Source organism: Alligator sinensis, unplaced genomic scaffold (assembly GCF_000455745.1).
Source record: "Alligator sinensis unplaced genomic scaffold, ASM45574v1 scaffold867_1, whole genome shotgun sequence".
Lineage (NCBI taxonomy): Eukaryota > Metazoa > Chordata > Crocodylia > Alligatoridae > Alligator > Alligator sinensis.
In genome coordinates this window covers 566,048-572,717 of record NW_005842842.1, presented here as the reverse complement: position 1 = coordinate 572,717, position 6,670 = coordinate 566,048, and the positions used below count along the sequence as shown (strand labels likewise).

Sequence of the window (6,670 nt, the reverse complement as noted above, 5' to 3'; positions counted from 1 at the left end):
GCCCCAGAACATTTTCCAGAGAGGAATAAAAACAGTGTTAGTAGCAAGAGGAAGAAAATTATAAGCATGTCTTAGGAAGTCAGTCAAATATCATTTATATAAATTCACCATTGCTGTATTATTTTTACCACATACAGTTAATGGATGTTAATATATTTATGAACATTTTCTAAATTTTCAGTTGTCTTATCAAAATATGTATTTTGCCTGGTCAGTTTTGAGACTGATCCTTTGCTGAAGCTAACTTACATGCAACTTCTATTCCTATCACACTGAAGATGCCTACAACTCCTGCCACTTTCCTTCTACTCCAGACAATGAGCTTAAAAGAGACTTTAGTCCTATAAATAGAACTGTATGTGTAGACATAAACCAGTAAGACACTGAATGGGTTCTATGACTCACCTGTATACTTCCTTTTTATGGAAATAGGGTGTGATAGTGTTTAGTTTCAACTCCATTTTATTTAAATCTAAAGGCAGAGAATCCTTTTGTTAGGCCTAGGCAATTGTTTATTTAAACACCCATATCCGTAAATAATAATAATAATCGTAATAGTAATAATAGTAATATTTGAAACAGACACTGAACAGATGCAGCATATGCTGGCTGAACCGTCTGACAAGAAATTCAGGAATCAATATCTTAATTGTCCCACTGAGTGTGTTTAGCAAAGCTGCCTAAGAACTGAAAATACTCTTAAAATATCTAACTTCTGATTAATACTATAATTGCTAATGCTACTGGAAAATAAAAATCAGGATATCCATTAGCAATGATGGCAAAATGTTCCATAAAGAAGGTGTTATCTCCACACAATACCATCTTAAATAAATAATTTCAGCTTAAATGATCTTGTCATCATACAGCACTGGTGTCAGTTTATCAGTTTGTTTAGCTAAGTTTCCATGGTGAAAAAGATTTTAGATTGACAATGAAGGAAATGCTTCAGGGAATGACAAAAGCCATGCGGATGTTATTTGATTATTAGTCTGATACAGGGGCTATTTTTTGTTACATGTGCATGAAATGCCCAGGATAAAGTTTTTGATCACTGATTGGGACCTCTAGATTTTACTACAAAACAAATTAATGAATTATAATAATAATTAAAGTCTAAACCACTGCTATAATTATGATTTTGTCAGTTTCATTGCATTTTCCAGGAGGATTTATAAATCATTTGTAAAGTGTTGCCACTGTCTGAAACAGTGCTGAAAATGCTAAGGGGCACTGAACACTTAAGGAGTTTCAAAATATAAATTTAAGTAGTATGAGTGCAAATGACAAATAAGGGCTATATAAATATCAGCACTATTTTCTAAGTCTTTATTTGGCTATATCTGCTGACCATTTAAGTGAAATTCTGAGTGCAGTTACCAAATGCATTTAAAATAACAGTTTCTCCAATGAGAAGAGACAGTCCTTCAGTTAGAAATTTGTCACTAGAAATAGTCAGTACTTCACATGAAAGTTATAAGGGTTTTATATTATAAGACCTTCTAGCACATGAGTTAGAATACACACACACACATTATGTATATATATATTTATATACACACGTTTATGTGTTCATAAATAAGTGTGTGTATGTATAAATAAAATTATGTTTAGAAGTTATCATAAAATATTGTCATAGATTCATTGAGTTAGAAGGGACATCAAAGATCATCTAGTCCAGTAACCTGCACAAAAGCAGGATGTGCTGTTCCTATACTATCCAAGGCAAATGCCTATCCAGCCTCTTTTTTATAAACTTACAGTGGGCAACTCCTTCATGTTCTGACAGTAAGGATGTTTTTTCCTCATAGTTATCTAAATCAACTTAACTACAGTTTAAAGCCATTGCTTTCTTTCTGGTTTAATATATCAATGAATTCCCAGTTAAAGTATGCTCTGGCAGTGATTTCTCTATATACCAAAAATAAATAAATCACTAGCTTAGTATATGGTAGGCTCTAATGATTCTTAAGGAATGCATGCATCAGACATGCTACAACCTGATGTTCTTTAAGGTCAGAACTTGATGTCTTTACTCATTCTGTGTAGCACCTTTATGCTTTGAGAAGTCCATTCAGATCAGTGGAATTACTCTTGTTACTGCTTAATGAGTGTGTGGGTTTCAGAACTAGTTCTTCATTTTTACTCAGTCCATCCTGGGCTAATTGTCCTTTGAATAAAGCCCTAGGGCATGCAGAACAATTGCCATTACAAATAATGACTTCTCAGGGCAGATCAGGCCAGTGGATTTGGGATGGACAGTAGCTCTGTATTTATTCTGCATGGATGGAGGCAGTCCTGGAGTTGGTATGTAGTAGTCTTTCCCTTGGTCCTCTCTATAAATTGCTCTCCTTTCTCTTATAGATATATCTATCTATAAAATCTATCTATCTTATAGATAGATAGATAGATAGATCTTATAGAGAGATAGATTGCACGTTTGAAAAGCCACCCAGATACCACATGAAGAATTGTTGCAGTACAGAAGAACCCCCCCCCCCAAAATCGTACACCGCTGGTTATGACATATCACCCCTCCCTTGAACCTGTATGGAAAATCATCAAACAATTGCATACTAGAAAGAGACCCTATTCTTAAAGAGATCTTCCCAGAGCCACCCATCCTAGCTTTCAAACAAGCACCGAACCTCGTCAACCTCATCACCAGAAGCAAACTTCCTCAGGCCCAGAACACACCAAATGGATACAGGCCATCCCATGACAAGAAATCCAAACCCTGCCAACACATCTCCACCACCCCCACAATCACTACACCCTATAACAGAGCCATCAGCATTCCTGGATCTTACAGCTGCACCTCCAGAAATGCAATATATCTCCTCCAATGCACCAAATGCCCTGATGGAAAATATGTAGGTGAGACCAAACAACAACTGCGCACCAGAATGAATGCACACCAGAAATCTATCAAAGACAGGAATACCCAGTTACCTGTGGGGGCACATTTCACACAAGAAAACCACTCTCTCTCCAATCTCTCAGTCCTGATCCTCAAAGGAAACTTACACAACACTTCCCAGAGACGAGCCTATGAACTCTACTTTATCCACCTCCTGGATACTAAAAATCATGGACTAAATATAGACATTAGATTTATGACACATTATAACCTGCCTGACATCTGACTTCCCGGGTACTTTTCCACTATTCATCCCCCCTGTCTCCCCACCCCACCCAGCCTGTCTCTCACCCATTGACTCCTCAGTCTACATTTTAACTGACTACCTGTCTTGTATGCATACCAGCCCAGCCTCTGGCTTTTTTACTTTTCATTCCATCCAGGAAGAGCACACACCAACTGTTGAAACTTCCCTAGCCTGACGAAGGGTTTTGGAACCCGAAAGCTTGCTTAAAAATTGTTCTTCAACTATTTAGTTGGTCTAATAAAAGATATCAGATTCACCCAAAAAACCTTGTCTGCCTATGTCCTTAGACCAACACGGCTACAACCTACATCTCTGTCTTCTTACTTTTGCAACTTGAATTCTATGGAGTCAATTAATGCCTTGGGAACTAGTAATCCTTTCACAGGAACCTGAAAGTACATAACTACTGTTGAAAAGTCAATGTCTTCAAAATATCAAATTGAAGACTTAGAGATACAGACTGTATCTATACCCTGATTTACCATGTCTGGCATTCTCACTCTCAAGCCCAGCACATACTAGAGTGAAAACAATGTAGCCACATCTGTGTAGTGCTACTAGTGAGCAAATTGACTTTGCCTCTCAGCAATTCTAATGGCCTTGCCTTCAGAGAGATATGGACATAACTTCACTGCTTCCAGTCTACTTCCTTAGCTGGTGCAAATAATGCTGTGTGGCATGCTTGAGGGTGAAGCTGCTAGTCAAGATAAGGTTAAAGTCTAGACATGGACATACAGGGTACATCTACACATGCATTTGATATGGGATCAGTTTATGGGGTGGAGGCTGGGGAGCCCATTCCCTGCTCAACTTCGTGAGCATGGAGCTTGGCGGGGAACAGGCTGGGGAGACAAGGATAGTCCCACTGTCACGCAGCTGACATTGGGAGATAAGGGTCTCCTAGTCTGACCCCCATGAATGCACAGCTCAGGCTGGGAGATATGGATCTCCCAGGGCCAGCCCTGCGGCTGCAGAGCTGACACTGGGAGGGTCTCCCAGCCCGAGCCCTATGACTGTGGAGATCAGGCTGATAGATAAGGATCTCCCAGCACCGGCCCAGCTGTTGCAGACCTGGCCCTAGGAGATAAGGGTCTCTCAGCCCGAGCCGCACAACTGCAGAGCTGGTGCTGGGAGATAAGGGTCTCCCAGTCCCTCGCTCTCGGATCACAATGGCGAAATGGGGATTGTAAGAGAAGGATCTCCTGGCCCCTGCTCCGCAATTGTGATCTCAGAGCAGGGGGCTTGGAACTCCCTGCTGCTGGGGCAGGGGGACATAGTTCCCACCTGGGCTCCAGTGGTGCAGCCCACCCTAACAGCAGGCATTTCCTGGGGGCAGGGAGCAATCTCCCGCCACGTGGTGGCTGGCTGATCGGGAGCAGATTTAATTTAGGTTACTGTGCAATAACCAAAAATTACTGCACAGTATGGATGTGTGTTTACACATGTGTGCCATTACGACACAGTAAGTATGGAACTTATGACAACTTGGGTGTAAAACTGCTACCTGCATGATGCTACCTGCCCAAGTAGGTTTGCTACCTGTCTGAGTAGTTACTGCACAATAAAGCATATTTGTGCTCTATACTCCTTACTATGTGGTAACCCTGTGTTTGTGGACTGACTTGGGACTACTAACTTTAGTCCCAAGTCAGTCTACACACAGTGTTACTGTGCTGTAATGCCTGCACATGTAGATGCTAGTGTAAAAACTTCTTACTGTGCAGTAGCTCTTGTAGACACACCCACAGATATCTTGTGGTAAGATCACCAGTCAAGGCCAGGGTAAGCACTGAGAGCTGCCACATACCATCCCCTCCACAGGTGGCATTGAGAAGAATGGAGTCTCACCTTATGCCTGGGCTGTTGACAATAATGATAGTGGTATCCTAAATGGAACCACTGTCTAGGAGGGGACAGTTGGCCTGTAAGCTGCCTTGACATAACTGATGAGATTTTGTTTTCCTTTTGAACAAACACCATGAGCTGCAAATGAAATGAATACAGAGGTAACTAGCACAGAGAAAACTCTGTAGGCAAAACAAAACATAGATAGCTGTATAATGCAGAAAAACAAGATAGCAAAACAAGCCCAAGTATGGCTCTGTAGGTGAGCAGTAAGATGAAAAGAAACAGGCTTAGGGCAACAGCTTGATGAGGAAATAACTGTTGTAAAAGGTAATTGGTGAGGATCCCTAGCAGGACCATATATGGAATATACAGAAGAGGGCTCTAAAAGAGTATAAAAGCCTAAGGAAAAAACTTAAGTTTGGGGACTTGTCACCAAGCAAGAGGAGACCATGCTGGTCAAAACTGCAACCCCAAGTGCTGTGATGATGCCTGGCTAGCTGAGTCATTTTGCTCAAGTAGTGGTGTTGCTTAAGTGTTCAATGAATTAGGATTTGAGACCAGAACATTTTCACTGATCATTTCATTCCATTCACAGCATGCCATGATCAAAATTAAGAGCAACAGATCAAGTTGTTATCTTCCAGCTGCTTCACAAAGGACACCTGGAGGGCCTGCTCCAGGATCTTTCCAGATATTAAAGTCAGGCTGACTGGTCCATAATTTCTCGGATTTTCTTCCTTCCCTTTCCAAAAAATGGACACTGTATTTGCCCTTTTCCAGTCATTCAGGACCTTATCTAACCTCCAGGAATTAGCTATCCCAAAAAGGATAGCTAATGGCTCTGAAATTACCTCGCCCATTCTTTTATTTCCCTAGGATGCACCCATCTGCCCCACCAACTTGAAAGCATCTAGCTTGGATAAGTAACCTGCAACCCTAACCTGTTCTGCCATTACTCTAGGTTGTTTGTCTCCTTCCCTATCTCTGCTGCCAACTGTATTCATTGTCTGGTAGCTGTCCCTGTTTGTAAAGACTGAAATAAAAAAGGCATTAAATACTTCAGCCTTCTTTGCATCGTCCATAACAAGACTGCCTTCTGCATTCTGTAGGGGATCTATGATTTCTCTGCTCTTTCTCTTACTGTTGACACACTGTGGAATCTTTTCTATTACCTTTTATGTCCCTTGGCTTTCCTAATTTTCTCCCTGCATGCCTGTGTGATACTCTTATACTCTTCCCTAGTCGTATGAGTAAGTTATCACTTTTCATAGGATTCCTTTTTGAGTTTCAGCTTATTGAAGAGATTGCTGCTAGTCAGGTTTGCCTCCTGCTGCACTTCCCATTCTTCCATCACATCAGATTAGCTAGATCCTGCACTCTTAAAAAGGCCTCCTTAAAGTATAACCATTCTGCTAGACTCCTTTATCCCTCAGACTTACTTCTTAGGAGATCCTCCTGCCAGTTCCCTGAATTTGCTAAAGTCTGCTTTGCTGAGGTCCAGTGCTCCTATTCAGTTGCTCTCCTTCCTTCCTCCCTTTAGGATCTTGAACGCCATCATTTTGTGGTCTATATAAGTGGTAGACTACATAGTTATCTCTGTGTAGTCATTTAGTACTTGCATAACCAAATACTAAATGACTGCATTAGTAACTGGC

At 41.0% G+C, this 6,670-nt stretch overlaps 1 protein-coding gene across 1 annotated transcript in view; it reads right to left on the bottom strand.

The window, feature by feature from the left end:
- The window catches only part of GFRAL (GDNF family receptor alpha like), a 58,584-nt gene that overhangs the window by 28,585 nt on the left and 23,329 nt on the right, over nucleotides 1-6,670 (bottom strand). The gene's annotated exons all lie outside the window — the stretch shown is intronic.